The 25,512-nt window shown below is 44.4% G+C and overlaps 1 protein-coding gene across 3 annotated transcripts in view; it reads left to right on the top strand.

Moving 5' to 3' along the window:
- Nucleotides 1-25,512, top strand: part of LOC140201127 (uncharacterized) — a 105,921-nt gene that overhangs the window by 60,197 nt on the left and 20,212 nt on the right. Inside the window, exons 1-2 of one of the 3 annotated variants that reach the window (XM_072264754.1) lie at nt 12,973-13,038; nt 13,449-13,498. The gene's annotated coding sequence lies outside the window, so the exon portion shown is untranslated. Of the gene's footprint in view, nt 1-12,972; nt 13,039-13,072; nt 13,153-13,448; nt 13,499-25,512 lie in introns of those variants that run through there. The other 2 variants (XM_072264755.1, XM_072264753.1) reach the window with 2 other exon arrangements.

The following is a 25,512-nucleotide window of genomic DNA, read 5'->3' as shown; positions in this document are numbered from 1 at the left end:
TGTCCACTACATCTTTAATCTTGGTGTGATCCACAAACTGTCTGATCCAATTAACCATATTATCATCAAGACTAGACTGAACTCCACCCTCAGCAAGGACCTGGACCCATTGCAAATTGCCTACCACCACAACAGGTCAACGGTAGATGCAATCTCAATGGCTCTTCACACGGCTTTAGACCACCTAGAGAACACAAACACCTATCTAAGCGTTTAGATGGGGCAGAGTTTGTTAAGGGTGTCCAGGATGGATTCCTGTCACAGTATGTGGACAGGCCGACTAGGGGGAATGCCATATTAGATTTAGTACTAGGTAATGAACCGGGTCAGGTCACAGATCTCTCAGTAGGTGAGCATCTGGGGGACAGTGACCACCGCTCCTTGGCCTTTAGCATTATCATGGAAAAGGATAGAATCAAAGAGGACAGGAAAATTTTTAATTGGGGAAGGGCAAATTATGAGGCTATAAGGCTAGAACTTGTGGGTGTGAATTGGGATGATGTTTTTGCAGGGAAATGTACTATGGACATGTGGTCAATGTTTAGCGATCTCTTGCAGGATGTTAGGGATACATTTGTCCCGGTGAGGAAGATAAAGAATGGTAGGGCGAAGGAACCATGGGTGAGAAGTGAGGTGGAAAATCTAGTCAGGTGGAAGAAGGCAGTATACATGAGGTTTAGGAAGCAAGGTTCAGATGGGTCTATTGAGCAATATAGGGAAGCAAGACAGGAGCTTAACAAGGGGCTAAGGAGAGCAAGAAGGGGGCATGAGAAGGCCTTGGCAAGTAGGGTAAAGGAAAATCCCAAGGCATTCTTCAATTATGTGAAGAACAAAAGGATGACAGGAGTGAAGGTAGGACCGATTAGAGATAAAGGTGGGAAGATGTGCCTGGAGGCTGTGGAAGTGAGCGAGGTCTTCAATGAATACTTTTCTTTGGTATTCACCAATGAGAGGGAACTTAATGATGGTGAGGACAATGTGAGTGAGGTTGTTGTTCTGGAGCATGTTGATATTAAGGGAAAGAAGGTGTTGGAGTTGTTAAAATATATTAGGACGGATAAGACCCCAGGGCCTGATGGAATATACCCCAGCCTGCTCCACGAGGCGAGGGAAGAGATTGCTGAGCCTCTGGCGAGGATCTTTATGTCCTCGTTGTCCACGGGAATAGTACCGGAGGATTGGAGGGAGGCGAATGTTGTCCCCTTGTTCAAAAATGGTAGTAGGGATAGTCCGGGTGATTATAGACCAGTGAGCTTTACATCTGTGGTGGGAAAGCTGTTGGAAAAGATTCTTAGAGATAGGATCTATGGGCATTTAGAGAATCATGGTCTGATACAGGGACAGTCAGCATGGCTTTGTGAAGGGCAGATCGTGTCTAACAAGCCTGATAGAGTTCTTTGAGGAGGTGACCAGGCATATAGATGAGGGTAGTGCAGTGGATGTGATCTATATGGATTTTAGTAAGGCATTTGACAAGGTTCCACATGGTGGGCTTATTCAGAAAGTCAGAAGGCGTGGGCTCCAGGGAAGTTTGGCCAGGTGGATTCAGAACTGGCTTGTCTGCAGAAGACAGAGGGTCGTGGTGGAGGGAGTACATTCAGATTGGAAGATTGTGACTAGTGGTGTCCCACAAGGATCTGTTCTGGGACCTCTACTTTTCGTGATTTTTATTAACAACCTGGATGTGGGGGTAGAGGCGTGGGTTGGCAAATTTGCAGATGACACAAAGGTTGCTGGTGTTGTAGATAGTGTAGAGGATTGTTGAAGATTGCAGAGAGACATTGATAGGATGCAGAAGTGGGTTGAGAAGTGGCAGATAGAGTTCAACCCGGAGAAGTGTGAGGTGGTACACTTTGGAAGGACAAACTCCAAGGCAGAGTACAAAGTAAATGGCAGGATACTTGGTAGTGTGGAGGAACAGAGGGATCTGGAGTTACATGTCCACAGATCCCTGAAAGTTGCCTCACAGGTAGATAGGGTAGTTAAGAAAGCTTATGGGGTGTTAGCTTTCATAAGTTGAGGGATAGAGTTTAAGAGTCACGATGTAATGATGCAGCTCTATAAAACTCTCGTTAGCCACACATGGAGTACTGTGTCCAGTTCTGGTTGCTTCACTGTAGGAAGGTTGTGGAAGCATTGGAAAGGGTACAGAAGAAATTTACCAGGACACTGCCTGGTTTAGAGAGTATTCATTATGATCAGAGATTAAGGAAGCTAGGGTTTTACTCTTTGGAGAGAAGGAGGATGAGAAGAGACATGATAGAGGTGTACAAGATAATAAGAGGAATAGATAGAGTGGATAGCCAGTGCCTCTTTCCCAGGGCACCACTGTTCAATACAAGAGGACATGGTTTTAAGGTAAGGGGTGAGGAGATCAAGGGGGATATTAGAGGAAGGTTTTTTACTCAGAGAGTGGCTGGTGCGTGGAATGCACTGCCTGAGTCAGTGGTGGAGGCAGGTACACTAGTGAGGTTTAAGAGACTACTAGACATGTATATGGAGGAATTTAAGGTGGGGGTTTATATGGGAGGCAGAGTTTGAGGGTCGGCACAACATTGTGGGCCGAAGGGCCTGTAATGTGCTGTACTATTCTATGTTCTATGTCAGGATGCTGCAACTATAGCTCAGTATTTAATAACACCATTCGCACAATCCTGTTTGAGAAGTTGCAGAACCTGTATGTCCTTCTACAATTGGATCCTTGACTTCCTAACTGGAAGACCACAATCTGTGCGGATTGGTGATAACATCTCCTCCTCGTTGATGATCAACACTGGTGCACCTCAGGGGTGTGTGCTTAGCCCACAGCTCTACTCTCTCTATACCCATGACTCTGTAACTAGGCATAGCTCAAACACCATCTATAAATTTGCTGACGATACAGCCATTGTTGCTAGAATCTCAGGTGGTGACGAGAAGGCGTACAGGAGCGAGATATGCCAACTAGTGGAGTGGTGTCGCAACAACCTGGCAGTCAATGTCAGTGAAATGGAAGAGCTGATTGTGGACTTCAGGAAGGGTAAGATGAAGGAATATACACCAATCCTCATAGAGGGATCAGAAGTGGAGAGAGTGAGCAGTTTCAAGTTCCTGGGAGTCAAGATCTCTGGCCCCAACATATCGATGCAGTTATAAGGAAGGCAAGACAGCGACAATACTTCATTAGAAGTTTGAAGAGACATTTGGTATGTCAACAAATACACTCAAAAACTTCTATAGATGTACCGTGGAGAGCATTCTGAGAGGCTGCATCACTGTCTGGTATGGGGTGCCGACTGATATACCTTTTGTTGAGGGGTTGGACACAGGGGTACTCTGCACTGGCTGTTTAACCCTTTCCCCTGTCTGACTGTCACCCAATATCCTGTGTCCTGCACCTTGGATTAAGTACCTCTCTTTAGGTCCTGTCACCCGCTCAGACTCCCGAGAGACCCGGAGTTCATCCAGTTCCAGCTCCAACTCCTTAATCTGGATTGTTAGAAGCTGCATCAGGGAGCACTTCTCACAGTTGTAGTGATCAGAGACACTGGAGATCTCCCTGCCATCCCACATCCTGCAAGAGGAGCATTCTCCTATCCCGCCTGGCATCCCTCCTGTCTCAACTGAGCAAATATCAAAAAGCAAGAACAATCACAATACACTGTGGGTCAGAGGTGGAGAAGGTCAGTAACTTTCAATTCCTTGTTATGATCATTTCAGACTATCTGACCTGGGACCAGCACATAAGTGCCGTTACAAGGAAAACACGGCAGCACCTTTACTTTGTTTGAAGTTTACAGAGATCTGGCATGTCATCTAAAACTTTGTCAAACTTATATTGATGTGCGGTGGAGTGTATACTGACTGGCTGCATCCCAGCCTGGTACATACACACCAATGCCCTTGAACAAAAAAAGTGTACAAAGTTGTTGACTGTTTATTCCCCTGATCTGCTGTGTTGCTCCAGCATTTATATGTATAGGTCTAGATTCCCAGCATTTGCAGAATCTCTTGTGGTTATGGTAGTGCATACAGCCATCACAGGAAAGCCCTCCCCACCACTGAGCACATCTACAAAGAACTCTCTCGCACGAAAGCAATATCCATTCTCAAGGAGCCCATGTCAGAAAACTGTATCTCCTTGATTAACGAAAAGGCTCAGCAGAGGATGTATTTGCTGCAACTGGTACAATTCCATCTTCCCCAGAACGTACTGATGCAATTCTACATGGCCGTCATAGAGAGCATCCTCACATCAGCCTCTACTGTCCGGTTTGCTGCAGCATCCTCCCACAACATACAAAAACTACAGTGACCTGTCAGATCAGCAGAAAAGCTCATTGGCTGTAGTCTACGACCACTGGTAATCTGTTAAAGTACGAATATGCAATACTTTCTGTTTTCATTGGTGACACCAGATGTAAGACCTAAGACTAGAATGGTCGATCAGATTAGATGTATAAGGGAAGAAACTTTTAAGATAGGACGATACCTTAGTGTTAATAGTCCTACAGAACTTTCAGAAAAGGAATTTTGAAAGGTTAGTAGGATTCACATTGACTTTTCCTTCCTGTGTCTTTGTCCCAGACACAGACAAGTTTGGTCACATCTGGAGTATTGCATGCAGTTCTGATCACCCCACTATAAGAAGGATGTTGAGGCATTGGAGAGGGTGCAGTTGAGGTTCACCAGGATGCTAGATGGGACAAACTTGCGTTCTTTCCTTTTGAGTGTCGGAGGCTGAGGGAAAATCTGGTAGAGGTGTATTTGTTTATGAGGAGCATAAATAGAGTAGATAGGGAGCATCTTTCTCCCAGGGTAGAAATGTCTAATACCAGAGGGCATGTACTGAAGGTGAGAGGGGGTAGAATTATCAGGGATGTGAGGGGTGATTTTTTTCACTCAGAGTGGAGGATGCCTGGAATCTGTTGCCTGGTATGATGGTAGAGGCAAATATACTCGAGGCTTTTAAGAGATATTCAGATCAGCTCATGAATATGAGGAAGATGGAGGGATATGAACATTGTGCAGGTAGGATGGAATAGTTTTTGTGTTTTTAGAATTTACTTTACATTGGTTCAGCACAACATTCTGAGCTGAAGGGTCTGATCCTGTGCTGTACTGTTTGACGTTCTATGTTAAGTTCTGTTGTGAGGGATTATCTGCAGAGTCAGTGCGGCTGGAAGTTAAAAGTTAAAAGGGAGCCAAGATGGTGCTTAAGAAGGGACTGAGGAAAGCTGAAGGGGCTCAAGAAGGTCTTGGTGGGTAGAATTAAGGAAAATAATGTAAAGTACTGGAGGATGATGAGAGTGAGGGTAGGGCCACTCAGGGATAAACTGGGAACTTGTGCCTGGAGTCAGAGACATACAAGAGGTCTGTGATGAATAATATGCTTTACTGTTCATTTAGGGAAAGAGACATTAATAAGTATGATTAATCATGGTGATTATTGACCAGTGAGACTTGGGAGTGTGGTGGGCAAACTAAAGGAGAGGATTCTTCGGGAACAGGAATTTAGAGGCAGATTAGGGATATTCAGCATTGATTTGTAAAAGGCGAGCCATGAGCCTGGTTGACATCTTTGAGGAAGCGTCTACATTAATGGAGACATAGTGGAAAGAGTGTCCAGTTTCAGGTTACTGGGAATACAGATCTCAGAAGACCTTACATGGTCCACTAACACCACAACAATAGTTAAGAAAGCACAGCAATGCTTGTTTTTCCTCAGGAAGCTGAAGAAAGCTGGTCTACCTGAACAGGTGCTGGTGACCTTTTACTGCTGCACCATAGAGAGCATCTTAACATACTGCATCTCTGTGTGGTATCTCAGTTTCACAGTAGTTGATAGGAAAGCACTTCAGCGAGTCATCTCTAGCACACAGAAGATCATCCGGACACAGCTCCTAGCCCTGAAGGACACCTACAGCTCTCGCTGCCTAAGGAAAGCTACAAACATCTGTAAGGACAATACACACCCATGCAATCATCTGTTTGAACTTCTTCCATCTGGCAGACATTATAAGGTTTTCTATGCCCGCACTTCCAGACTGAGAAATAGCTTTTTCCCCAGAGCTATAATTGCTCTGAACCAATCGATCAAGCATCATCCATAAATTTGTTACATTGCTACTTTAATACTAGTTTTATGGCTGTCATGCATCTGAGTCGTGCTTTTGTACTGCTGGACATTGCTTGTACTGGATGGTTACTTGATTTTATTTATTGTTTATTTATTTTATTTGTTTTATAGCATTGAGTACGAGAGTTGCAAACTCATTTTCACTGTACTGGTGCATAACAAATTGCACTATGCAATGACAATAAAGATATTTCATTTCATTTCAGATTGATGAAGGTAGATTTGTGTCTGTGGTGTATATGGATTTCACTCAGGAGTTTGACAAGGCTCCCTGTGGTTGTCTCATCCAGAACACCATGGGGCATGGGTTTATGGAAATATAGCTGCGTGGGTTAGATTCAGCAAGCCCACTGAAGACGGGATTCATTGTAAATATTCTGCCTGAAGTTTGGTGACCTGTGGGGTTCCACAGGATTATCTTCAGGGATCTCTGCTCTTTGAAATTTATAAATGACTTGGATGAGGAAGTGGATGGGTGGGTTAGTAAGTCTGGACATGACATAAAGGTTGGTGAAGCTGTGGATGGATATTGCAGGTTACAACAGATTATTGTTCAGATGCAGAGCTCAGCTCAGAGTTCAATCCAGAAAAGTGTGAATTGATTCACTTTGACTGTTTGAACTTGAAGGGAGAGTAGAAGGTCAATGGCAGAATTCTTAGTAGTGTGGAGAAACAGAGGGATCTTGGGGTTCATGTGCGTTCATCGCTCAGAGTTGATAAGGAGGTTGAGAAGGTGTTTGGTGCGTTGGCCTTCATTAGTTGGAGAGCTGAGTTAACAAGCTGTGAGGTAACGTTGCAGCTCTACAACACTCTAGTTAGACTGCACTTCGAGTACTGTGAGTTCTGGCCAACATCAGGCTGTCTTTCAGGAGGGTGAACCCTTGCAAGGCGACGGGCCCTAATGGAGTACCTGGTAGGGCTCTATAAAGAGTTCCCAACCAACTGGCGGGTGTGTTCAAAGACATTTTCAATTGCTCCTTGCTACGGTTGGAAGTTCCCTCCTGGTTCAAAAGGACTGCAATAATACAGGTACCCAAGGAGAGCAGTGTGAGCTGCCTTCATGACTATTGCCCAGTGGCACTCACATCTACAGTGATGAAGTTTTTTGAGAGGTTGGCTATGACTAGAATTAACTCCTGTCTCAGTGAGGTCCTGGACCTACTGCAATTGGCCGATTGCCACAGTGGGTCTAAAATGGCCGCATTGGCTCTTCACGTAGCCTTGGATCACCTGGACAACAAAAATACCTACGTCAGGATGCTGCTTATTGGCTACAGCTCAGCAGTTAACAAAATCTTTCTTGCAGTTATGATCAAAAAGCTCTAGAGCCTGAACCTCTGTTCCTCCCTCTGCAACTGGATCCTGAACTTCCTCACCAGAAGACCAACCTGTACAGATCGGGAATAACATCTCCATCTCATTGACAATCAACACTGGTGCACCTCAGGGGTCTTTGTTTAGCCGACTGCTCTGCTCTCTCTACACCCATGACAGTGTGGCTAGGAACAGCTCAAATGACATCTGTAAATTTGCTGAAGATACAACCATTGATGGCAGAATTTCAGATGGTGATGAGGCTGTTAATATCTCTGAGGATCCAACTTAGACTCAACATATCGATGTAGCTACAAAGAAGGCACGACAGCGACTATATTTCATTGGGATTTTGAGGAGATTTAAAAGACTCAAAAATTTCTGTAGCGTTCTAACTGGCTGCATCACCATCTCGTATGTTTGGCAGGGGTGGGGTGGGGAGCTACTGCAGAGGATCCAAATAAGATGCAAAAATTTGTAAACTTAGTCAGCTCCATCATGAGCACGAGCCTCTGTAATCCCCTGGACTTCTTCAAAGAGCGATGCCTCAAAAAGGCAGCGTCCATCTTTAAGGAACCCCATCACCCAGGTCATTATTCTCATTGCTACCATCAGGAGGAGCCTGAAGGCAGACGCTGAATGATTCAGGAACAGCTGCTTCCCCTGACATCTGATTTCTGAATGAATATTACCTCACTACATCTTTTATTTCTATTTTTGCACTACATATTTAATATAACTATTTCATATATATACTTAAAGTAATTCACAACTCCTTTTCCTTTCATTATTACATATCTCGTTGTACCGCTGCCACAAAGTTCATGACGTATGCTGTTGTTATTAAACCTGATGTGGAAGGTTTAGAGTGGGCTCAGTAAATTTACCAGGATGCTATATCTGGAATGATGGAGAACATCCAATTAGAGTAAAGTTTCGGGGAAATGTGAGAGGTAAGTTTTATACACAGTGTGGTGGGTATCTGGAATGCACTGCTGGGCATGGTGGCACATACTGAGGCATAGATACTTTGGAAAATTAATAACAGGACAGAGAAGGAAGTGCAGAAGCCAGATTTTAACTTTAGGAATACTCTAGAGGCAGCTAAAGTGCTTTCCCTTTGTGAAAATACATGGGATTTTGTCTGGGGAAATGCTGGTCAGGACAGAAGCCAGCAAAGAGTTTGTAGAAGGAAGTAACACAACACTGGTGGGCACCTTCGCCCAGTCAAGGAAGATATTTTCAGGGGCAGTGCAGTACTCAAATCTTCACACATCTATCCACGGCCCCATTCTGATATGTCTATCCACGGCCTCCTCTACTGTCAAGATGAAGCCACACTCAGGTTGGAGGAACAACACCTTATATTCCATCTGGGTAGCCTCCAACCTGATGGGATGAACATTGACTTCTCAAACTTCAGCTAATGCCCCACCTCCCCCTCGTACCCCATCCATTATTTATTTATATACACACATTCTTTCTCTTTCTCTCTCTCCTTTTTCTCCCTCTGTCCCTCTGACTATACCCCTTGACCATCGTCTGGGCTTCCCCCCTCCCCCTTTTCTTTCTCCTTGGGCCTCCTGTCCCATGATCCTCTCATATCCCTTTTGCCAATCACCTGTCCAGCTCTTGGCTCCATCCCTCCCCCTCCTGTCTTCCCCTATCATTTCGGATCTCCCCCTCCCCCTCCAACTTTCAAATCTCTTACTAGCTCTTCCCTCAGTTAGTCCTGACGAAGGGTCTTGGCCCGAAACATCGACAGTGTGGTGGGTATCTGGAATGCACTGCTGGGGATGCTGGCACATACTGAGGCATAGATACTTCGGAAAGTTATTAATAGAAGGGAGAAGGAAGTGCGGGAGCTGGGTTTTAACTTTAGGAATACTCTAGAGGCAGCTAACGTGCTTTCCCTTTTGCAAAAATACATGGGATTTTGGCTGGGGAAATGCTGGTCAGGCCAGAAGCCAGCAGAGAGATTGTAGAAGGAAGTAACACAACACTGGGGAGCACCTTCGCCCAGTCAAGGAAGATGTTTTCGGGGGCAGTGCAGTACTCAAATCTTCACATGCGGGGACAAGCATGTCCCTGTCTCACTCAGGTATGAGGCCGCCAGCTACTCTCACCTGGTTTAGCTCACCTGCTGAAGAGGAGTGGCCACTGTCACATGCAAACAGCTACCTGGAGCCTCAGGAGAGAACTGAGTGTCTGGTGGGAGGAGGCCAATGGTGAGTGAGCTGCCCCAGACTGGACACGACAAGCCCCTTCACCAGAGGTGCTACCCCTCCCTGGACACCTCATACACACCGATTTCTGGTAAATAGTGCTTTATAATCAGTCACATCATTATAACTCTACATGAAGCAATTGTTATAGGTCCATATATCGAGTTATATAACAAACCCATGTCAGGCAAGCAAGGACTTGTCTTTCATGGAGGTAAAACTCCAAATAAGGCTTAACCTGATCAGCCATTCTAGTGAACTCTCTACCCCGCTCTCTCTATTTCCTCCGTCACTGCACTGAAATGTTTACACTTTTAAACAACTTTTATAATACTGTTGACATTGTAACTGCTGGTGCATATGTATTTCTATACATTTTATTCCATATCCATATTTCAAATGTTAAATTTATTTTGTCTTTAATTATGTGACCTTATCATTGTTGAAAGTTGGTTCATATTGCACATTGTGCTGACACACCACAGCAAATTCAGTGAGTGTGGATGTTTGGGAAATGGAGGAGATGAGGGGGAGGACAGCACCAATGGTGGAGGAAGGGAAACCCCGTTCTTTGTCCTGGAAAGGAAAGCCACATCCTGGGAACAGATACAGTGGACACAAAGGAACTGAGAAAAAGGAATAACATTTTTACAAGAGACTGGGTGGGAAGAAGTATTGTCAAGATAACGGAAGGAATCAGTAGGTTTATAGTTAAGATAACCACAGGATTCCACAGGATTCAGCAAGGGAATTAGAAGGAACACACACACCAGTCATTACCCAGGGCAACACACACAAAATGCTGGAGGAATTCAGCATGCCAGGCAGCATCGATGGAAAAGAGTAAACAGTCGACGTTTTGAGTCAAGACCCTTACTCAGGACTGGGAATGAAGAGGAGAAGTCAGCGTAAGAGGACAGGGGAAGGGAAGGAAGACATATAAGATGGTAGGTGATAGGTGAAACCTGGAGAGGGGGAGGGGTGAAGTAAAGATTGGTGGAAGAGATAAAGGGCTTGAGAAGGGGAAATCTGAAAGGAGAGGACATAAAACCATGGAAAAAAGGAAATGGAAAAGCACCTGGCTTGAAATGTCTCATACCAGAGGGCATGCATTTGACATGAGAGGACACAAGTTGAAAGGAGCTGTGTGGGGCAAGATTTTTTTTTACAAGGAGCTGTGGGTGACTGGAATGGGCTGCCTCAGCAGATATTGACGACAGGTACATTGAAGAGGCTTTTAGATAAGTATGTGAATGTAGATGAAATCAAAGGATGTGGTATTGCATAGGCAGAGGGAATCAGTTGTTGTATTTGATTAATTTGGCACAATATGGAGGGAGAAGGACTTTTTACTGTACTGTACCCTGCTGTTCTATGTTCAAAGGTTTTTATAATTGAAGAGATGTTGTTTTTGTATTTTTGCAGTTGCAAACTAATCATATCGAAAGTGAAACAAGATGTGGAGCTGCCTTTCCGGGAAACAGCAGCAGACAGTTTTAACCACATCTACAGGAAAACAAAACTCTTTCTCTTGTGTTTAGTCCTGATCCCCTCATTATAGGAAGGATGTGGAAGAATGTTCAGCCAGAGACATTTTCCTAGGGCAGAAATGGGTAATGCAAGAGGACATAACTTTAAGCAGATTGGAGGAGAGTATTGGAGGGACATGAGGGACAAGTATTTTTTACTCTGAATGTTGGGTGCATGGAATATACTGCCAGGGATGGGGATATACTCAGATGCATTATGGACATTTAAGAGTCTCTTAGACACACACACACACACACTTGCAATTTTCCAGTCTTATGGAACCATGCCAGAATCTAGTGATCTGGAAAGATGATTATTAATGCTCTACAATCTGTTCTGCCACTTTTTTCGAACCTGGGGCTGTACAGCAGCTGGTCCAGACCTTTCAGTTTCCCAGCAATCTTCTCGCTAGTAATGGCAACTTCACACATTTCTGACCCCTGACACTCTCAAACTTCCAGCACACTGCTAGTGTCTTCCATAGTGAAGACTGATGCAGAATACTCATTCATTTCATCCACCATTTCCTTGTCCCTCATTACTACCCCTAGAGCATCATTCTCCAATGTCCACACTTGCCTTTCTCTTACACATTATGTATCTGAAGAAGCTTTTAGTATCCTCTTTAAAATTATTGGCGAGCTAACTTTTGTATTCCATCTTGCCTTCTCAATGTTTTTTCTCAGTTGCCTTCTGTTTGTTTTTAAAAGCTTTCAAATCCTCCAGCTTCCCACTAATTTTTGCTGTTATATGCCTCCTCTTTGGCTTTTATGTTTGCTTCGACTTTACTTGTTAGCCACAGTTGTGTCATCTTTCCTTTGGAATACTTCTTCCTCTTTGGGATGTACATATCCTGTGCCTTCCAAGTTGCTTCCAGAAATTCCAGCCATTGCTGCTCTGCTGTCAGTGTTTTTTTCCAATCAATACTGACCAACTCCTCTCATGCCTCTGTAATTCCCTTTACTCCACTGTGATACTGATACATCTGACTTCAGCTCTGCACCTCAAATTTCAGGGTGAATTCCATCATATTATGATTACTTCTCCCTGAGGGACCATGAACATAGATTCAGAAGCCACTTTATTAATTACAGGAGGTACCTAAATTGGCGTCTGACTGAATGTGCAGCATTCCAGGTTTGACCTCAGCAGCCCAACAACTGCTGAAGAACCTCCATATTGCTGAACTCCACCCCTCGCACAATCAAGACCAACTTCTTGTTTGTTTTCCTAAATCATTGAACCTGCTAGCCAAGTTCTTGTTATTCAATGCTGTGTAAGAATAAAATATGAAAACTGCTGGTGGGGGGTGCTGGTGAATGCATTTTATCGGCGCTGATGCCAATGAGGTAGAGGGTGACAACATTTTGTGCGCAGTTTAAATTCTTTTGCGCGCTTGTAGCAAAAGATGTGTATGCGTAATTCATTGGTATATTTAAAGTGGAAGTTGATAGGTTCTTGATTAGCCAGTGCATTAAAAGTTTCCGGGAACAGCAGGAAAATGGGGCTGGGAGGGAATGGCTGAATTCGACTCCCATGTCGTATGGACTGTATTCAGGATGAATGTAAGAGATGCGCCGTTGCTTCTTTTGTATTTTATTGTGAATAAAGATTAGTTTTTAAAACAAAAAGAGGGTGAGCGTACCAGGTATCTGTTGTAACTGTAAATAGTTTATGAAGACCTAATTTATTGCGTACTGTTTGTGACTAAACTTTTGTGGGGGGCAAATCAGAATGGGAGAAATCTCCAGCCGATACCCCGCCCCCGGAAACAGTCACTCTTTATATTCACGGCCGCAACATCACCAAGCCTATGCTCACCTTGGCTGGAGAGCGCTCGGATCTCTCAGGGTAAGTGTGGAACAGCACGGAGCCGGCACAGCGGATGGGGCCGTGAAAGAGGAAGGGGTGAGATACGGTGCGGTCAGGGTTTTTGGACATCAGCTTGGGCACCTCCAGCCATCAGTAAGTGATGTGAGATTTAATTTCTCACATGAACGGAGCGACACGGTGGCGTAGCGGCTGAAGTAATGCTGTACGATAATCGTAAAATCGGGGTTTAATTCCGTTCTCCGTAAGGAGTTTGGATATTCTCCCGTGACTGTGTCGTGGCCACATTTTAACCTACTGTAAGATCCCTTTAAAAGAGCTCCAGTTTCTCCCCACTTGCCAATGTACACAATACAATTAGTCAACTCTGAGTGGGCACTGTATGTTTTAATGTACTTGTGTCTAATCGCTTTATCTTTCACTCATTCAAGGCGGAAGTCAGTTAACTGAAGTAATCGTGGGAATTGCATACGGACCACAGGTAAGTGATTAGCGGGACAGGATCGGGGGGCCGAATGGTCCATTGCTGTTGTATTTTTGTGTGATCTGAGTTTGGAAGGGGTGCGGGACATGCCCAGAGATTAAAGGTTGAAAGCGTGAGAGAGAGACACACACACACACACACACACACACACACACACACACACACACACACACACACACACACACACACACACACACACACACACGCTCCGGTTCCAGCAGAGGCAGAGGGTGGGGTGTCGGCCGGAAACGTGCACACCAGAGACAGCGCGGTAGACAAAGGCAGATGTTGGGCGGTGTACCAGGTGATGGGTCCAATACAGACAAGTGTGTGGTTGGGAACAGGAGGCTCGACTTACCAAATGGTTAGACGCTGGGTGTATTGAGATACAGAGGGATCTCAGTGCACTCGAGGGGTCCGTGAAGGTGGGAACACCGGGAGGTAATCTGCTGCATATACCATACCTACCGTTCTCAGTGGGAACACAGGATGTAACATCATGGATGTGCTGGTGCTGATGGAACTTTCTGCAACGTTAGGTACTACTCTACACGGCAAACTTTTTCACATCGTTTTTTTTATCAGAAGTTGCAAAGAAATATCATAAAACTACCAAAAAACAGTGAATTGCAGGATTTCCCATACAATTTCAGCTGGCAGCAGCCCAAAGAGGCGCAGTATTAAACTGATTGGTGAAAAGTTATTGGTTAATTCGTTAATTGGCAGCAGTCAGTAAATAGACATTGGAGACTGGAGAAAGGCGGATCCCCAAGAGACTGAGTCTGCCTGGGTGGTTCAGAGAGGAAGGTGAGTTGGGGGGAGAAGGGGAAGGAGCAGGTTTGATAGGGAATTTATTGGTTAGGAGAACCAACAGCAGATTCTGTGGATGTGAAGGAAACGGTTGAGGATCAACTTTATTCACCATATACAGTTCATGTAAAATGTATGAGGAATTTGTTGTGTGATGGTGTCACATACAACAAGAAGCAACATACAATGATAATAAATAATTATAGAACAATAAAATTAAAGTACAGCTGTGGAACAAAGTATACATGATTTCACTATGTAAACAACATTATTAAAATAGGGTTCAAAGTGCAGTGTTGGATTAATAGATAGAGAGGGTGGGGGAATAACTAGAATGGTTGATCAGATTACCAGCCTGGTTGGGGGGAAAAACTTTTAAAATGGCCTGGGGTACGGTTTTGGTGGGTAGGATCAGGAAAATCCCAAGGCATCTTCATGATTCAAGATAGTTTAATGGCATTTCCTGTATACAAGTGTAAAGGAAGTGGAATAATTGTTATTCTAGATCTCATACAGCAGAAAAGTAAAACATGGAAGATAAATAACACATAATATCTATAAATTACAGTAAATATAAATACATAAATTACATATAAATTGACTATGCCATAAAATAATGCTAGGCTGTACATAGGAGACTGACAAGAAATAATAAAGTAGTGATAGAGTTAGTTGATGGAGGTATTGATCAGCCTTGCTGCTCGGGGAAAGTAACTGTGTTGCAGTCTGGTGGTCCTAGTGTGGATGCTACATAGTCTCCTCTCCGATGGGAGTGGGACAAACAATCCATGAGCAGGGTGAACTGTGATCCATCACGATGTTACTGGACCTTTTCCAGCACCTTTCTATATCTATGTTCTTGATGGGGGGTGTGGGGGGGTTGGTAGGCTGGTACCAGTGATGTATTGGGGCGTTTTGACTACCAGCTGTAGAGCTTTCCTCTCCATTGCAGTGTAGTTTCTGTTCCAAGCAATGATGCAGCTTGTCAGGATGCTTCCTAGTCCACATCTGCAGAATAATGTGGGTATGGATGTGCCAAGTCCTGCTCTCATCAACCTCCTCAGAAAGTAGAGGCACTGATGAGCTTTCTTGACTGTGTAGGATGTGTTCTGACACCATGAGAGGTTGTCTGTGATGTGCACTCCCAGGAGTTTGAAACTGTTTTCAATTTCCATTGCTGTGCTGGTGATGTAAAGAGGGGTGTGAGTGCTGCCAGTTCTCCTGCGGTTGATAACCATCTCCTTTGTCTTGTTGACATTAAGCAGGAGGTTATTTCCCTGGCACCAGGACTCAAGTTCTTCCACTCCTCTCTAAGTCATCTCATCACTGTTGCAGATGAGCCCCATCTCTGTCATGCCATCGGTGAACTTGACAATGTGATAGCTCGGGTGTTTGGCCACACAGTGGTGTGTGAGCAGAGTGTACAGCAGTGTGCTCAGCTCACAGCCCTGGGGGCTCCTGTACTGGGGATGATGGGGAGGGAGGTGTGGTCATGCATCCTGACTATCTGGGGTCTGTTCGTTGTGAAGTTCAACACCCAGTTGCACAGTGTTGTGTTTACAATAAGGAGTAGGAGGATTCGAGTGAGTGTAGATGCTGCCTGACCTGCTGAGATCCTCCAGCATTTTGCGAGGGTTGCTCTTTGTGTCACCATGGTTCGGATCTGGCCCAAGTGTGGAGTGAGAGACACTGAAGCAGATCGATAGTTCACAGACATTAATGTGAACATTGTTAAACAGAAAAGAAAACAATAAATGCTGGGGCAAAACAGGGCCGATAACTAAAACTCTGAAAGGGAAATGAAGCCTACACCTCGGCTGAAAAGAACATCTAAACATTAAACGGATACCACTAGACTTCAGAGTCAGTTGATTTGAAAGTCCAATGTCTCAGGGAAGGCTAAATGCAAAACAGCAGCAAAACGTTGTTATGCTCTGTCCAAGTCTCGACAAGCACTACAACGACAAGTGTGGAGTTAAATACTATCACGATTAAATAATAATTACTGGACATGTGCAAATTCACAAGCTCCTGCATTGCCAAATCTATGGTTGTGACACGATGTTCTTTGCACTCCAGGATCAATCAAACTCTTCCCTCCCACATAGCCCTCCATCTTTCCATCATCCATGTGTCTGTCTAAGAGTCTCTGAAATGTCTCTAATGTATCTGCCTCTATCACCACCCCCGGTAGGGTGTTCCACACACCCACCACTCACTGCACAAAAATAAAAAACTTACCTTTGATATTCCACCTGTCAAAGGTGGTGACACTGAGCCTGGTTCTCAGGCTCAGTGGGGAAGAGTGAAGTCAGGCAGGACAGGGGTGAATGCCGGAGGAACTCAGTGGGTCGAGCAGCATCTGCTGACAGGAAGGACTTGTTGATTTTATGGGTCAAGACCCAGTATTGGGACTGAGAGGGGTGAGGGAAGGTAGTGTGAGGGGACAGCACTGTGAAGGGGGCCAGTAAGTGATCGATGGGTAGAGTGGTAAAGCTGATGGGCAGATGGTGGAGCAGGAGAGGAGGCTGAGAGTGGAGACCCTGCTGGAGGGGGACTAGGCAGGAACTCAAAGCCCACCAGCCCTACACTCCAATAAGTAAGGAAATGATAATTGAAGCCATTGGGGAGAGGTGACAGGCAAATGGAACCCCGTGGTACAAGGGATTGACTATAATTGGACCTCTTCAACATTGTAAGCAAAAAACTACCATTCCATTAGCCTCTGCATCCAGTACATCATCCTCCACAACTTTCACCATCTCCAAAGGGATCCTCCCACCGAATACATCTTCATCTCCCCCTCTTCACTTTCCGCAGAATTCGCTCCCTTCGTAATTCGCTCATCCATTCAACAGTGCCCACTAATCTCCCTCCTGGTATTTATCTCTGCAAGCGATCAACATGCGACACCTCCTCCCTCACCTCTATTCAGGGCCCCAAACTTTTCTCCCAGGTGGGACAACTCTTCAGCTGCAAATCTGTGTTTATCAACTGTGCAGCCTTCTCTACATTGGTGAGACCAGTTGTAAAGTGGGGAACCACTTCATCGAGCACTTCCGCTCCATCTACCAAACGCAGAACTTCCAGGTGGCAAAACAATTTAATTCTGATTCCCATTCCTGTTCTGACATGTCGGTCCATGTCCTCCTCTTTTGCCAGATGGAGGTTCAACACCTTCTATTCCAACTGCTTAGCTTTCAACCTGATGCATAAAAATTGATTTCTGCTTCCACTAAAAAAATTCCCTCCTGCTCACCTCTACTTCTATTTTCCACTCTAGCCTCTACATCTTCTCAACTGCCTGTCACTTACCTCTGGTGTCCCTCTACCTTCTCTTTCTCCAATGATCCACCCTCCTCCCTGATCAGATTCCTTCCTCTCCAGCCCTTAACATTTCCCACACCTCCGGCTTCACCTATCACCTTATCACCGATCAATCTCTGTCCTCCTCCCCCATCTTGTTATTCTAGCATCTTCACCCTTCCTTTCCTGCCCTAAAGAAGCGTCTCGGCCCAAAATGTCCATTGTTTGTTCATTACCATGGATGCTGCCTGACCTGCTGAGTTCCTCCAGCATTTTGTGCATATTGCTAAGGAAAGATTTAAAGTTGGCTCTTCCTTGGTCAGACTTGTAAGACAAAATGTAAGTCTATAAGACAAAATGGTGTCATCTTAGAAAATGGTAATAGTGTGGAGAAGAACATGAAACCACATCTTGGAGATGAGATACTGGTGAAGTATGTGTCCCTCCTATAGACCTGCTGTCTCTAAGTTATGTGACCAGGCAGAAGGTCACAAGAGACGAGAAAGTGCAGGCTAAATCTGCTTGGAGATAGAAAAGTATTGCGGTTATATTTTTGAAGGCGATAAGAAGGGGCACTTTGTGTAAATGGCCGTCATCCCTCAGGCTGGGTCACGATTAGTTTTAAGAGTGAGAGAAGGAGAGGGAGGGAGGGGATGAGACGAGGGGTAAAAAGACAAGAGAGAGAGAGAGAGGTTGTATGTGGATAGCTCACTTTCAAGGACTCTTCCTCTCATGTTGTGGATACTAATCGATTATTGATTATGATTTTTATCTTTTGTATTGCACAGTTTGTTGTGTTTTGTAAATTGTTGTTTGTCCACCCTGTTGGGTGTGGACTTTCACTGCTTCTCTTATTGGTCTTGGATTAACCGAGTATGCCGGCAAGAAAATGGATCTCCAGGTTGTACCTGGTGAAACATATGTAGTTGATAATAAATTTACTTTGAACTTGTTGCTGAGTCAGAAGAGAACCAGGAATGGATTTTCATCACAAGCATCAAAAAGAAACCTTGTTGTTTGAAAATGCTCTGATTTTGAGACAGAATCATAGAGTGTTACAGGACAGAAACAGACCCTTCAGTCTATCTAGTCTGTGAAGAACTATCGTTCTGCCTCGTCCCATTGACCTGCTCAGGCCTTGGCCCTCTATATTGCTCCCATATGTGTACCTATCCAAACTTGTCTTAAATGTTGAAATCGAACACTTCCTCTGGCAGCTTGTCCCACCCTCACACCATCGTCTGTGTGAAGATGTTACTCTCCTGTTTCCCTTAAACGTTTCACCTTTCACCCTGTACCCTTGATCCAAGTCTCACATGACCTCAATGGAAAAAACCTGATTGCATTTACCCTATCGATACCCCTCATTATTTTGTTGTCATTGGAGAGAGCCCAGAGGAGGCTTCTGAATATAGTTTCATGGTCCCTGAGGACTAGTAATCATAATATGATGGAATTCACCCTGAAATTTGAGAAGTAGAGCTGAAGTCAGATGTATCAGCATAACAGTGGAGTAAAGGCAATTAAAGAGGCATGAGAGGAGTTGGTCAGTATTGACTGGAGAAGAACACTGGCCAGCATGACAGCAGAGCAGCACTTGCTGGAATTTCTGGAAGGCACAGGATAAGTACAGTCCAAAGAGGAAGAAGCATTCCAAAGGAGAGATGACACAACCGTGGCTAACAAGTGAAGTCAAAGCAAACATAAAAGCCAAAGAGAAATCTAGCAGCAAAAATTAGTGGGAAATTAGAGGATAGGAAAGCTTTTAAAAACCAACAGAAGGCAACTGAAAAAACATTGAGGAGGCAAGATGGAATACGAAAGTTAGCTCGCCGATAATCTTAAAGAGGATACTAAAAGCTTCTTCAGATACATAACGTGTAAAAGAAAGGCAGGTGTGAACATTGGAGAGTGATGTTGGAGAGGTAGTAATGAGGGACAAGGTAATGGTGAATGAACCGAACGAATATTTTGCTTCACGATGGAAGACACTAGCAGTGTGTGGGAAGTTTGGGAATGTCAGGGGTCAGAAATGTGTGAAGTTGCCATTACTAGTGTAATGAATCCCGTGACGGGAATAAAGAACCAGCAGAGATGGAAAACACTTTGGAGTCCTGTGTTGCTATAAACTAATAATATCTATTAGTAACTATGCAATACAGTAATATAAATATAGATAGATCAAACAGGTTAGCAATAATTATATATTTATATTTTCAGGGAGGTTTGTTAGTGCCATTGGGGAGGCTTAAAACTAGATTTGCAGGGGGATGGGAACCAGAGTGCCAGAGCTGACAGTGTGGCTGGGGTGAAAATAAATGATGTTGAAAGTTTAAGCAAATCCGCTGATAGAAAGGTTGTGAGTGGTGGTAAAAACCTTCTGAGGTTTATATATTTCAATGCTAGGAGTATTGCGGAGACGGTGGATGAGTTGAGGGTGCAGATTGACACGTGGAATTATGACGTTATAGCAATTAGTGAAACTTGGCTACAGGAGGGGCAGGACTGGCAGCTTAATATTCCAGGGTTCCAATGTTTCAGATGTGATCAAGGCAGAGGAATGAAAGGTGGGGGAGTAGCATTGCTTGTTAGGGAAAATATTACAGCAGTGCTCAGGCAGGACAGATTAGAGGGCTTGTCTACTGAGTCTTTATGGGTGGAGCTGAGAAACAGGAAAGGTATGGCCACATTAGTGGGATTGTATTACAGACCACCCAATAGTCAACGAGACTTGGAAGAGCAAATCTGCAGTGAGATAGCAGGCAACTGCAGGAAACATAAAGTTGTGGTGGTAGGGGATTTTAATTTTCCATATATTGATTGGGACTCCCATACTGTTAGGGGTCTAGATGGTATAGAGTTTGTAAAATATGTTCAGGAAAGTTTTCTAAATCAATATATAGAGGGACCAACTAGAGGGGATGCAATATTGGATCTCCTGTTAGGAAACTAGTTAGGAGAAGTGATGGAAGTCTGTGTAGGGGAGCACTTTGGTTCCAGTGATCATAACACCATTAGTTTCAACTTGATCATGGACAAGGATAGATCTGGTCCTAGGGTTGAGGTTCTGAACTGGAAGAAGGCCAAATTTGAAGAAATGAGAAAGGATCTAAAAAGCGTGGATTGGGACAGGTTGTTCTCTGGCAAAGATGTGATTGGTAGGTGGGAAGCCTTCAAAGGAGAAATTTTGAGAGTGCAGAGTTTGTATGTTCCTGTCAGGATTAAAGGCAAAGTGAATAGGAATAAGGAACCTTGGTTCTCAAGGGATATTGTAACTCTGATAAAGAAGAAGAGGGAGTTGTATGAAACGTATAGGTAACAGGGAATAAATCAGGTGCTTGAGGAGTATAAGAAGTGCAAGAAAATACCTAAGAAAGTAATCAGGAGGGCTAAAAGAAGACATGAGGTTGCCTTGGCAGTCAAAGTGAAGGATAATCCAAAGAGCTTTTTACAGGTATATTAAGAGCAAAAGGATTGTAAGGGATAAAATTGGTCCTCTTGGAGATCAGAGTGGTCAGCTATGTGCGGAACCAAAGGAAATGGGGGAGATCTTAAATAGGTTTTTTGCATCTGTATTTACTATGGAAACTGGCATGAAGTCTATGGAATTATGGGAATCAAGTAGTGAGATCATGGAAACTGTACAGATTGAAAAGGAGAAGGTGCTTGCTGTCTTGAGGAAAATTAAAGTGGATAAATCCCCGGGACCTGACAGAGTGTTCCCTCGGACCTTGAAGGAGACTAGTGTTGAAATTGCAGGGGCCCTGGCAGAAATATTTAAAATGTTGCTGTCTACGGGTGAGGTGCTGGAGGATTGGAGAGTGGATCATGTTGTTCCATTGTTTAAAAAAGGATTGAAAAGTAATCCGGGAAATTATAGCCGGTGAGTTTAACGTCGGTAGTAGGTAAGTTATTGGAGGGAGTACGAAGAGACAGAATCTACAAGCATTTGGATAGACAGGGACTTATTAGGGAGAGTCAACATGGCTTTGTGCGTGGTAGGTCATGTTGACCAATGTATTGGAGTTTTTCGAGGAGGTTACCAGGAAAGTGGATGAAGGGAAGGCAGTGGATATTGTCTACATGGATTTCAGTAAGGCCTTTGACAAGGTCCCGCATGGGAGGTTAGTTAGGAAAATTCATTTGCTAGGTATACATGGAGAGGTGGTAAATTGGATTAGACATTGGCTCAATGGAAGAAGCCAAAGAATGGTAGTAGAGAATTGCTTCTCCGAGTGGAGACCTGTGACTAGTGGTGTGCCACAGGGATCAGTGCTGGGTCCATTGTTATTTGTCATCTATATCAATGATCTGGATGATAATGTGGTAAATTGGATCAGCAAATTTACTGATGATACAAAGATTGGAGGTGTAGTAGACAGTGAGGAAGGTTTTCAGAGCCTGCAGAGGGACTTGGACTAGCTGGAAAAATGGGCTGAAAAATGGCAGATGGAGTTTAATACAGTCAAGTGTGAGGTATTGCACGTTGGAAGGACAAACCAAGGTAGAACATACAGGGTTAATGGTAAGGCACTGAGGAGTGCAGTAGAACAGAGGGATCTGGGAATACAGATACAAAATTCCCTAAAAGTAGCATCACAGGTAGATAGGGTCGTAAAGAGAGCTTTTGGCACATTTGCCTTTATTAATCAAAGTATTGAGTATAAGAGCTGGAACGTTATGGTGAGGTTGTGTAAGGCATTGGTGAGGTGGATTCTGGAGTATTGTGTTCAGTTTTGGTCACCAAATTACAGGAAGGATATAAATAAAGTTGAAAGAGTGCAGAGAAGATTTACAAGGATGTTGCCAGGACTTGAGAAACTCAGTTACAGAGAAAGGTTGAATAGGTTAGGACTTTATTCCCTGGAGCGTAGAAGAATGAGGGGAGATTTGGTAGAGGCATATAAAATTATGATGGGTATAGACAGAGTGAATGCAAGCAGGCTTTTTCCACTGAGGCAAGGGGAGAAATAAACCAGGGGACATGGGTTAAGAGTGAGGGGGGAAAATTTAAAGGGAACATTGGGGGGGCTTCTTCACACAGAGAGTGGTGGGAGTCTGGAATGAGCTGCCAGATGAGGTGGTAAATGTGGGTTCTTTTTAAACATTTAAGAATAAATTGGACAGATACATGGATGGGAGGTCTATGGAGGGATATGGTCCGTGTGCAGGTCAGTGGGACTAGGCAGAAAATGGTTCGGCACAGCGAAGAACTCCAAAAGGCCTGTTTGTGTGCTGTAGTTTGTATGGTTCTATATAAGTAAGTACGTTTGTATATCAGTAAGTGTGGAAATATATGTATGAAAAACCAAGCTTCTTTAAGTCTAAAAAGATAGTCTTACGATGATGAGTAAAGTTCAGATCAGTTCGTGGTATTGAGTTGAATAGTGATGGAGAGAGAGAAAGAGGGAGAGATTTGAGTCTTCAGGTGGGCTGACGCCGTTGATCTTCTCGTTGTCCTCCGAAATCCTTTAAAAGTCACCGACTGTGACTTTAACAAAGGGGACCAGTTTTCTGTGGTGGAGCTATCACCCAGGCGAGGGTGGACACATGGACAACTTCCCACCAGTCAACCCTTTTCCTCTTTCCACTGCAAGAGCGATGGATTGATCCGCCTGATCGATCCTCCAAAACCCACTTTCTCTGTGGGCACAACAATGCTCATTCAGTGTCCAAACATGTGTCTGAGGTCTGTATCATCTGACCTCCTATTTATCTCACCGTACTGGGTACCATCTGTCATTCAAATAACTCCTCCTTTCTCCCTTTGTGAAGAAATGCAAGCATGCAAAAATCCCTGAAGTAAGTGTCAACAACCTGCCTAAAATCATAACATCGAGTGTTCATTAAATAACACAGCCTTCAGTCACCATAGCAACTTACGAGCTGCTCGGTGCTGTCTCCAACTCCAGCACAAGTCCAACAGTTAACCAGTGCCTTAAAGTGACAGTCCAACTGTTAGTTCGTTCTCTGTCTCTCTGTCTCTTTTCAAAAGCACAGTTAATAGGGGTAATTCAGGGTCCCGTCACGCTAGTGAGAAGATTCCTGGGAAACTGAAAGGTCTGGACCAGACGCTGTACAGCCCAGGGTTCTGAAAGAAGTAGCGGAAGAGATTGTAGAAGCATTAATAATGATCTTCCAAGATCACTAGATTCTGGCATGGTTCCATAAGACTGGAAAATTGCAAATGTGTGTGTGTGTGTGCGTGCATATCTTAGAGACTCTTAAATGTCCATCATGCATCTGAATATACCCCCAACCCCTGGTGGGTGAATGAAATGCACCGCCACTCTTTGTTTAATAAAAAAAAACTTGTCCCTGATATCCTCCCAATACTCTCCTACAATCTCCTTAAAGTTTTGTTCTCTTGTATTACTGCCCTGGGAAAATGTCTCTGGCTGAATATTCTTCCATATCCTTTCTATAATGAGGCGATCAGGACTAAACGAAGTTAAAACTGTCTGCTGCTGTTTCCTGGAAAAGCAGCTCTACATTCTGTTTCCATTTTGATATCATTAATTTGCAGCTGCAATGATATAAAGGAAACATCTGTTCAGCTATAAAAACCTTTGAACACAGTAGGGTACAGTACAGGAAATTCGGAGAAGGAAGACTGAGGATTCAGAGCAGGAGTGTGGAGGAAACCATTTTTAAATTTTTTGGTTTTTTTCATCGGCGTCGAGAGAGGCAGGATGCGCAGGCGTGTGACGTCGGAGAGTGAAACGAGGAAGATTTAAAAGGAACACAGCCTTATATAGCGGGCAGCATAGTTTGCAGGCTGCGGAGTGAGCCGGGAGCAGAGTGAAGGCTGGAGGGCTTTTGCTAAATGGGCTTAGGCAGAAATGGGCGAGGCGAAGAGGGTTTGATTTTTCATTTTTTCCCTTCTGTTATTTGAGGAGAGGGGGAAGTATGAGTGTGAGGGCAGCTTGTTGTTCTCGGTGCCGGATGTAGGAGGTAGTGGAGTCTCCCAGCCTCCCGGACATCCACATCTGTGCAGGTGCGTCGAGATGCAGCTCCTAAGAGACCGTGTTAGGAAAGTGGAGCTGCAGCTCGATGACCTTTGTCTTATCAGGGAGAGTGAGGAGTTGATAGAGAGAAGATATAGGCAGGTGGTCACACAGGGGCCAAGGGAGGCAGACAAGTGGGTCAAAGTTAGGAAGGGGAATAGGAAGAATCAGGTAATAGTGAGTACCCCTGTGGCTGTGCCTCTTGACAATAAGTACTCCTGTTTGAGTACTGTTGGGGGGGACAGCCTACCTGGGGGAAGCAACACTGGCCGTGCCTCTGGCACAGAGTCCAGCCCTGTAGCTAAGAAGGATAGGGAACGGAAGAGGAGAGCAATAGTAATAAGGGACTCAATAGTTAGGGGGTCAGATAGGCGATCCTGTGGACGCAGAACAGAGACCCGGGTGGTAGTTTGCCTCCCCGGTGCCAGGATCCGGGATGTTTCTGATCGCGTCCAAGAGATCCTGAAGTGGGAGGGAAAGGAGCCAGAGGTCGTGGTACATATAGGTACATAGAAACATAGAAACATAGAAAATAGGTGCAGGAGTAGGCCATTCGGCCCTTCGAGCCTGCACCGCCATTTATTATGATCATGGCTGATCATCCAACTCAGAACCCCGCCCCAGCCTTCCCTCCATACCCCCTGATCCCCGTAGCCACAAGGGCCATATCTAACTCCCTCTTAAATATAGCCAATGAACTGGCCTCAACTGTTTCCTGTGGCAGAGAATTCCACAGATTCACCACTCTCTATGTGAAGAACCTCTTCCTAATCTCGGTCCTAAAAGGCTTCCCCTTTATCCTCAAACTGTGACCCCTTGTTCTGGACTTCCCCAATATCGGGAACAATCTTCCTGCATCTAGCCTGTCCAATCCCTTTAGGATTTTAT

This window comes from Mobula birostris, chromosome 8, assembly GCF_030028105.1.
Source record: "Mobula birostris isolate sMobBir1 chromosome 8, sMobBir1.hap1, whole genome shotgun sequence".
Taxonomy (NCBI): Eukaryota; Metazoa; Chordata; class Chondrichthyes; order Myliobatiformes; family Myliobatidae; genus Mobula; species Mobula birostris.
Note: the sequence above shows the minus strand (reverse complement) of the source record. Positions and strands in the feature narration are given on the sequence as shown.